Here is a 9,035-nt window from a genome sequence, read left to right as displayed (position 1 = left end):
GGGGATCCCCCAGCGTGGTGGCCCTGGGCCAGCAAGCCTGGGCTTGGGCTGCTGCTGTGTGGCCTTGAAGAGGTTGCTTGACCTTCCCCCGTCCCCTGTAGAATGTGAGCGTTGGACTTGAGACTCTCATGTCAACAATGGCAATGACGATGGTGCCGTGGCTCCCACAGGGAAGGAGACAAGTCATGCCGCCTCGGGCAGATTGCCAGTGCCCTCCCCTGCCCTGCCACACCGGCTCACCAGGGCTCCCAACGTGACCTGCCGAGGGAGGGCTGGTTCCCCGGCCTGGGGCCTCCCCCAGCCCCTCGGGCAGCATCTGGACTCCACGCGCCGGCTTCCTGCCTGGGTTCCCCGGGAGGCCTCTGAGGCAGGGGAATGGCAGGTTGGAGGCCGACCTCAGCCACTTAGTGGAGACATCTGTCCCGAAAACAAAAAATCAAAAAGGGCTGGGGGTGCAGCTAGGGGGGGGGGGGCACCCAGGCTCACCCCCAGTGCCACAAAAAGGAAGGAAGGAAGGGTCCCTCGAGATGTCACGGGTGCACTCCCTCGGGTCGCCCCAGCGGGCACAGCAGGGAGGCCACCAGGGTGGAGATGCAAGCTGTCCCCCCAGAGACCCCGCCCTGTCCCCTGGCCCTGCTCCAGCCCCAGGGCCTCAAGCCGTGGGCCTCTTCTGTCCCTGTGTCTCACTGTGCAGGGAGTCCGGAGCATTCCGCGCGGAGCCCCACGCTGACCTCTGTGGTCAGCTGCGGCTGGGGCCCTTGCCAGGAGCATGTCCTTGGCAGTTCCTTCGAGGGGCCGTTCTGCCTGTGGACAGTCTGCTCAGGAGGGGACACTGAGCGCAGGCTCCCATCAGCAGCCACGAGGGCCCTTTCCCCTTCTGCTCCCCAGGCCCATGCGCCCAGGCAGGGAGTGGCCCCATGGACACCCCCGTCACAGCTCCGGCTGGACTCTGGCCAGAAATGCGTCACGGGGTCCTGGGCCCGAAGCCGCCTGAAAGAAAACAGATGGGATGGGAAGCCGCGGCCCCGGCCTGCACAGGCCTGGGACTGCAGCTGGGTAGGCAGTGGGACTGCCAAGCCCCGACCTGGTGGCACCCGGCGCCCTGCCAGCAGGGTTCCGACTTCCAGAGCTGGGGCACAGGCAGCTGGGGACGCTGGGGCCACCCTGCCTCTGCACCCTCTCTTTTCCCAAGGCCCCAGTCCTGGCAGCGTGGGAATCACGGGGACAGAATAAGAGCTCGTTGGCCTGTGACTGTGGCCGGGCTGCTGGGGTCTTTCAGAGCCCCCCGAGGGCCTGGATCCCTGGTCTGAAGGCAACGGATTGTTCCGGAAGCCCAGGTTGGGTGCCGCCTCCTGCTGGGGGAAGCTTCCTCCTGGAGTCCAGCACAGGCTAGCTGGCACCTCCTGCAGGACTCCCGCAGAAGGACCTGGGCCGGGGACACTCGCAGACTCTGCCGAGAGGGACATCTGCTGGGCAGGGCGCGCCGTTCCTGGGCAGGCGCGGGCGTTGTCTCGCCCCCGTTTATTCCGTTAGCAAACAGTTGGTGCCTCCCTCCTGCCAGGCTTTCCCGAGGCCACGCAGGGTGGACTGAGACCTCTGCTGGGGTCAGGTGCTCGGTGTCCACCACACCCTGCAGGCACAGGGTCTCGCTGGGCCTTCCTGCTGGGGGGTGGGCCGCAGTGCCCCCAGGTGTGGCACATCTGCAGGGCAGCATTAGCAGACCCAGCCGGACCCCGACGGACACGGGTGCCGCGTGATCCAGACGTCCCCCGCTGGCAGCTGCGAAGCCTCCCTCCAGCTCCTGGGTTAGAGGAAAGTTCCAGTCTTGGGTGTTGGTGGGGACAGGAAGGAGGGGCTGGGAGGGGTCTGGAGACCCTGCCCCTCGCCAGCCTTCTGCCCCTGGCCCGTCTGACACCCACTGGAGGCTGAGGCAGCTCCTTCCCTGGTGGCTGCAGGGTGTCATGGTCCCACCCTCGAGCATGTCCGTTTGGTGCCTGTGGGTCACAGAACGGAGGCTGAGGTGGGCAGCCGGGGAGGGCTGCGGTGGGCTTGTGTGGAGGGGCCTCCCTCAGTGGGAGGGGATCAGAGGGTGACCCTTCCCCGCCTCACACCTCATTCGTAGGCTGGGTGGGAGGCCCAGGAAGAGCTGTGCCTGCCTGGGCGGGTCCCGTGTGGCCCCGAGGGTCAGACACTGCGTGCTGCTCCGTGACAAATGACAGCAAGCTGGTTCCCTCGCAGTTGTGTCTGGAATGCAGGTGTCCTGGGGCTGGCTCCCTGGGGAGCTCCAAGTGCATGCCCGCCTCCCAGCTGCCCGCGTCCCTGGCACTCCTGGGCTGCAGACGCATCCTGTGGCTCTCGCCTGTCACGCGGCCTTCTCCCAGGCCCGCCTCCTCCTTCCTGCCACTGCTAAGGACACTCATTCTTGGGATCACCCTGCCCTGGGTGATCTCATCTCTGGGTCTTGAACCCAGTCACCTCTTCAAGGACCCAACTTCTAAGTAAGGCCATATGCCAGGTCACCAACATGCCTTTTGGGGGACCACCCTTCGCAGAACCTGATGCCTCTTCAGAGGACCCAGATGCCCTGGCTGGGTCTGTGGTGCCCAGGTCTGTGCAGCTGCCCTGCGACCAGCTCCCAGGCAGACACGAGGGCCATGGGCCAGGGGCGAGGGTACAGGGGTACAGGACGTGCGTGGGCCTGCTCGGCACAGAGCTGGCCGCCGTGAACACTGGGGCGTGGGGTCTTTGTCCCAAGCACAGCCTCGTCCTCCTCTTCAGGGATGAGGAGCAGGTCCGGAGCCAGTCCCCTGGCTGAGGTGGCACCGTGTGCTCAGCCGGGGCTGGGGCGCGAGTCCACAGCCCCCACCCCACAGTGTGGGGCCTGGGTTATAGAGACCACCCAGGAAATGCCAGTCCACAGGGCTCTGCCTGTTTGGGGGACCTCACTTGTCCTGGATGTGACTCTGTGCCAGACTCTGTCAGGGACAGGGACAGGCTCAGGAACCCACTGTCTGCCAGCCACCTCCTGCAGGCGTGGTGAGACTCCCCCGTTGGGGAGTTTGGTCTCCATTTTTGACAAGCGTGGGGGACACGTGACGGGTTCCTGTGCTGGCAGCCACCTGCCTGTGCACATTCCCATCCGCTCTGATCTGTGCCAGGAGGGGCTGGCGGCCTCCCCGGGAGTCAGGCCGTGCCCTGGGATGGCCTCACGTCCCCGCCCCTGGTGAGGAGGCAGAGCCGCCTCCCCGTTTCACTGACCAACAGTGTCCAGGGAGGAAGTCAGCTGGGCTCTCAAGGTGGGCGAGGTTCCGTCCACCCTCACCTGTGAACGGAGGTGGCCAGGGCTCAGTCCTCTCTTGGTGGCACATCCCCGAGGGCCAGGGCTGTCTCTAGGTACAGCTGTGCAGGGGCGGCATCTGCTATCGGGCCTTGGCTGGCCGCGTTTTCCTGCCCACTCTGAGAGACCTGCGGAGCTCTGGGATCCTGGGGACCGGGGGCGGTGGCCGGGCAGGTCTGCAGGGTGGGCCTGAGGGACGGGCCCCTTGGTGGGGCCTGCAGAGCCCTGCCCTCTGCCCTCCGCCCCGCCGTCTGCTGGGGACTTGCACACCTCGTGTCCCCAGTAGTGCTGCTGCCCTCTCACGCCCACTGTGGGCACCAGGTCCTAGCACCCTGGGAGGGGAGGGGGGTCCTAGCACCCTGGGAGGGGAGGGGGGTCCTAGCACCCTGGGAGGGGAGGGGGGTCCTAGCACCCTGGGAGGGGAGGGGGGTCCTAGCACCCTGGGAGGGGAGGGGGGTCCTAGCACCCTGGGAGGGGAGGGGGGTCCTAGCACCCTGGGAGGGGAGGGGGGTCCTAGCACCCTGGGAGGGGAGGGGGGTCCTAGCACCCTGGGAGGGGAGGGGGGTCCTAGCACCCTGGGAGGGGAGGGGGGTCCTAGCACCCTGGGAGGGGAGGGGGGTCCTAGCACCCTGGGAGGGGAGGGGGGTCCTAGCACCCTGGGAGGGGAGGGGGGTCCTAGCACCCTGGGAGGGGAGGGGGGTCCTAGCACCCTGGGAGGGGAGGGGGGTCCTAGCACCCTGGGAGGGGAGNTGGTCCTAGCACCTGAGGAGAGGAGGGTGGTCCTAGCACCCTGGGAAGGGAGGGGGGTCCTTCTCCTGCTGCCTGGGTATCTGTGGCCCTGGAGACTTGGAAGAGCTACACGTAGGTAAAGGTCACTCTGAGCCCTGGGGGTAGGTGTGGCGTCTCAGAGGCCTGCAGGGAGGGGGGCACTGGACCCTAGTCCTGGAAGGAGACCCCCCTCTGCCCAGACCACCCCTCCACTGCCAGGGATGGGGACCCGTGGGAGGTGCTGGTCACAGCAGGAACAGAACAGGCCCTCCCCACAGAGTCACGAGGACCAGGGAGAAAAGCTGACCAAGGGCTTCCCAGCAGCTCTGCCAGAGGGACTGGGCGACTTGTGATGAATGGGCCTCGGGAGTGGGCACCCGAGGCTGCTGCCTGCCCAGGACGTGGCGGAGGTGACTGCAGCTCCTGCCCCCTGCTTCTCCCTGACCCCAAGGGAAAGGGCAGCAGGCTGGCCCTGGAGGCCCTGGAGAGTGGCAGACGGCCAGATAAGGACGGCGAGGAGGGGCTGAGGGCAGAGGCCCTGCCAGAGCGTATCTGGAAAGGTCAGGACCCGGGCGGCGGGGAAGGCAGGGTGGGCGCAGAGGGCGGGCGGGCGCCTCTCCACAGACCTGGAAAGGCTGGTGGCAGCTGCAGCCAGGCCACGAATCCCAGGAATGTGGTGGCCCCTGACCTGAGAGAGGACACAGGTCCTCTTGGGTTTCTCTCCTGCCCTGTGGGGTCAGCACAGCAGGCCTCTCTGTCTCCCTCGAGGTGACAGAATGTGTCTTGGCTCCAGGACCTGACCACACAGAGCTCCCAGGCTGCAGGAGCAGGGCGAGGTTCAGGGGCCCCCCCGAGACCCCCAGTCCACACACAGCCTCGCATGGCCTCCACAGGCCCCAGGCCCCACGCCCTAGAGTGAGACTGGGGGAGACTCTGCCCCACCCACAGGCTCGGCAAGCCTGGGCAGGGAACAGACAGGGGGAGCCACCCTGAAGAATGTGACCCAGGGCTGGGGCTGCCGGGCTGAGCCAGGTGCCCATCCCTGCCAGCCTTCTCTGCAGACCGCCTCCTCTCAGCCCAGAACACAGGCCGCTACTGCTGACCCGTCCTGCACCTGGAGGGATGGAGGCACAGAGCACCCTCCGCCCCGGCCCTGGCTCCCCACAGCCCCGTCTGCTCTGCAGCCCAGAGCCCTGCTGCAGCTGCGCCCAGAGTGCCAGGCCGCAGGGGCAGGGACGGGTGGGAGGAGACGGGCCTTCCCCCGAGGTGCGACTCCTCAGTCAGGAAGGGAGACGGGGGCCTGGGGGGTGCTGTGCTGGGAGGGAGCCAAGTGGCTGGAGCTGGGAGCAGCCGGGACAGGGAGCGGGCACCACCCCTGGCAGGGGGTGTGGAAGGGGCAGCGCGGGGATGGGCTGTGCCTCCGATGCCAAGACACCCCGATGGACAGGGTGGGCAGCCCAGGGGGTCGCTCCTGGTGAGGCCTGCTGGGTGCCAGGCCCGAGGCGGGGCTTCGCGGTTGCCAGGCGCTACCTGCCAAAGCAGCAGTTCCTAGGACCAGGGCAGCAGCACCCCGGGAACTGGTTACACTCTCACCTTCCCCCAAACTTGCTGTGGGAGAAACACGGGCAGAGAGCCCTGCAGCCCCGTCCACAGCCCTGGGCGGGAGAAAGGCGAAGTCATAGCGCCCTGGGGACTGGGTGCCCGGCCCCTCCCTCGGAGTCCTTGCCACTGTTGGGCCTGCTGCTCGTTCCCAGGCCTGAGGACGCAGCCCCGACTCATTTGGGGGCTGTCTGGAGACAACGCGGCTCTGGGCAGGAGGCAGGCAGAGGTCAACAGGCCACGCACCTGCCGCTGCCCCCGGCCTCCCTGTGTCCAGTCTCCAGCTGGTACCAGCAGGTGGTGTCCTTTACCCCTCCCCGGGTTTCAGGGGTCTGCTTCCTTCCTGGGAACCTGGGTAAGCTGTGCTCTCGGAGCCACTCCCTAGCACAGTGTGGCACTGCCAGGAGGTGACACAGGCAGAGCCACCAGCAGCCCGTGCAGGGCCTGTGTGCAGATCACTTGTTTATTTTTAAATTTCGCAGTACTGGGGATTGAACTCATGGTGCTCTGCCCCTGAGCCTTAGCCCAGCACTTTCTTTCGTTTTGGTACTGGGGATTGAACCGGGAGCTTCACCCCTGAGTTACACCCCAGCCCTTTTTATTTTGAGACAGGGCCTCACTAAGTTGCCGAGCTGGTCTCGAACTTAGGATCCTCCTGGGTCCGCCTCCCACATCTCTGGGATTACAGGTGTGCACCACCGTGCCTGGCTCCTTTCTTTATTTTGCGACAAGGACTTGCTAAGTTGCCCAGACTGGCCTTGAACTTGTGATCCTCCTGCCTCAGCTTCCTAAATAGTCGAGATTACAGGTGTGCCCTATCAGGCCGCCCCAGAGAGAGGGAGGCACAGAGCAGATTAGAGGTACCTCTTCCTCCAAGCAGAAGGTCCCCTGGGCTGGTGCTTGACGGTGGGGTGCAGCCGCGTTCCATCCAGGTGCTCTTGGCAGTGAGTAACTTAACAACTGCACCTGAAGCTCTGCTGTTGGTTCCTAGTTGGCTGCTGGGGGCTGGGAGCACAAACCACCTGGCGCCTCTTTCACCCTGGAGAGACCCCAGGTGCTCAAGTCCCCTTTGCAACAGGGCATGGGTGGGGTCTGTGGCTCACACTGAGGGGCAGAGCGTGCTAAGAAGCCACTCAGCCGAGTGTGCCCTCACTTGGATGAGGATACCAAGGCCCTGCTGCATGAGGCTGGAGCAAGCCGCTGTGAGGACTGTGCCTCCCTTCCTCGGCTTCCCCTGCCCTTGCAATGTGCAGAGGGGACAGCATTTGCCCCTCGGGGAAGCCAGCCAACTCCTGGACCTGGGTGAGTTGACTGCCCATCAGATTGTGTCTACGCTGCCGGCTCAGCTGTGCCTCTACCCAGTAGCTTCTGGAGGAGTTCTCACCAGGTCCCAGAGCCCACAGTTCCCTGGGACACTCTCCTCCTGATGAGGTGGTCAGAGGGCCCCAGGAGCCCTCGCGCAGATAAGGTGTGCTCCTACTGCAGCTCTATCCTGAAGGTCAGCTGTGCTCAAGGTCAGCAGGCTGGCCTGGGAGACCTAGTGTCCCGGTTCCTTACAGCAGCATTCCTACCCTGGGTGCACATGGGAGTGTCCTGGAGAGGCCAGGCCTACCCTAGAGACTCTCATAGCCTGTGGAGGGCTGGCCTGAGGTCCAGTGGGGTGGCACCATGCCTTGCCCTTGTGGGAAGGATGCTGGATTGATGGACTTTGGAAGCCCAGCTGTCCTTTGCATCTGCTGGAGCTGGGGCTGAGGGCCCTGGGCAGATGCAAGATGGGTCATGTGAAGCCCAGGGCTGCTTCAAAAGCAAGTGGCCAGCAGAAAACGGGCAGCTGGACTTCGTAGGGATCTGAGTAACCGGGGGCTGTGGTGGCTCCAAGCTGGGCAGAAGCCAGCAGTCATCTCCCACAGCCAGGGCTGGCGTCGTCTTGGGGAAGTGAAAACATGGGGTGAGGATATGAAGGAGATGTGGACAATCAGAGGGACACCCCAGAAGCCTGGGCTCCAACGCAGGGACCATGCCAACAGGCTGCAAGCTAGTTCCTGAGGTCTGGTGACAGAGGAGGCCCTGGCCCCGTAGGGAAAGCTGAGACACTGGCTCAGCACAGGAAGGGATTCTCGGGAGCAGTCCCCTCTGGCCACAGAGACTGGAGACCTATCCCACACCTGCCTCAGGGCCAGCTGGGAGTTGGCTCGGGGGAAGACTTTACCAAGGGCCCTAGCTTGGCAGGGGGTTGGCTCTGTGGATTTCTCAGCCTCAGGACTAGTGACATTGGGGTGTGGCTGATTCCTTCTTGTAAGGGATGACCTTGTCTTGTAGGACATTCAGCCAACCCCTGACCTCCACCACTGGATGCCTGTAGCACCTCCCCCCCCTCAAAAATGTCTGTAGACCTTGGTAGCACATACATCCTGGGGTGCAGAAGCACACCCTACCCTTGGAGAGACACCCAGGGTCTCTGCCTGCCCTGGCTGCACACGGGGACCCCTGGGGCGTTCAAGGGTACTGAGGCCTGGTGACTTCTCAGAGTGATGCCGTGGGTCTGGGCATCAGCCAGGCACCAACAGGGACCAGGTGGTTCTAATGTGCTGCAGGGTCTGGGACAGACCTCATGCTGTCCCAGGCTGTTTCTCCAGCTGGACTCACCTCAAGCAGCACCTGGGAACAGCAAAGGAAAGCCTCCCACTTCATTAGAATGACCTGGAATTCTCAGGCCGAGCTCCCTGCAGCAGGAGGCTTAGGATCCCCAGCTACCATGAAGCAGGAGGCTCCCAGAGGGGCACCCCCACCCTGTGACCTTATTGATGCCCTGCGCCCCACTGTAGCTCTGGGGAGCAGCTGCTCTGCCCCTCCCTCCTCTCCTCTGGCTTGATTTAGTGGGCGGTGAAGAAAGGCAGCTTGAGAGTTGCTAAGAGCTGACGCTTGCCAGCACTTATCTGGAAAGGAGAGGCTGGGAGCCCTGAGCCTCCGCCTGAGGCTGAGCGCACCTCCCGTGGGAAGGCCCCCCCACCCCCGCATGCACTGTGCTCTGCAGGGCGGCTGGCACTGTCACCACCCCACACACCCGGGCCCAGTGCAGGGCTGCAGGGGCTGCCCCTCCCTGCCAGGTCTGCTGAGCCTCTGGGGAGGGGCAGGACACCCCCCTGTCGCCCCAGGGCCTGGGCCCAGCTCCCCACTGGCCTCATCCAGGGAGCTCAGAGACCTCAGGGGCCATGCCAGGTGGGCTGCCAGAGGGGTGGCCCGTGGCTGGCTGGCTGGCTGGCTGGCTGGTGGGGGCAGGCGAGTCCCCCCACTCCAGGATCCCCTCCACCCTCAGCCTTTGGTTGCTTGC

General features: G+C 65.0%; 1 protein-coding gene and 1 long non-coding RNA gene across 4 annotated transcripts in view; one reads left to right on the top strand and one right to left on the bottom strand.

Annotated features, from left to right (window-relative positions):
- Positions 1–9,035, top strand: part of Gse1 (Gse1 coiled-coil protein) — a 317,059-nt gene that overhangs the window by 157,774 nt on the left and 150,250 nt on the right. The window lies entirely within an intron of this gene.
- On the bottom strand, positions 1,665–2,233 carry LOC125613058. The gene is made up of 3 exons (XR_007343555.1): positions 2,112–2,233; positions 1,920–1,994; positions 1,665–1,801 (listed from the first exon to the last, which is right to left on the bottom strand). It is a non-coding gene; the product is annotated as an uncharacterized LOC125613058 (long non-coding RNA).

The sequence above is a fragment of the Marmota marmota genome, unplaced genomic scaffold, assembly GCF_001458135.2.
Source record: "Marmota marmota marmota unplaced genomic scaffold, marMar, whole genome shotgun sequence".
Taxonomy (NCBI): domain Eukaryota; kingdom Metazoa; phylum Chordata; class Mammalia; order Rodentia; family Sciuridae; genus Marmota; species Marmota marmota.
This window is presented reverse-complemented; position numbering and strand designations above follow the sequence as displayed.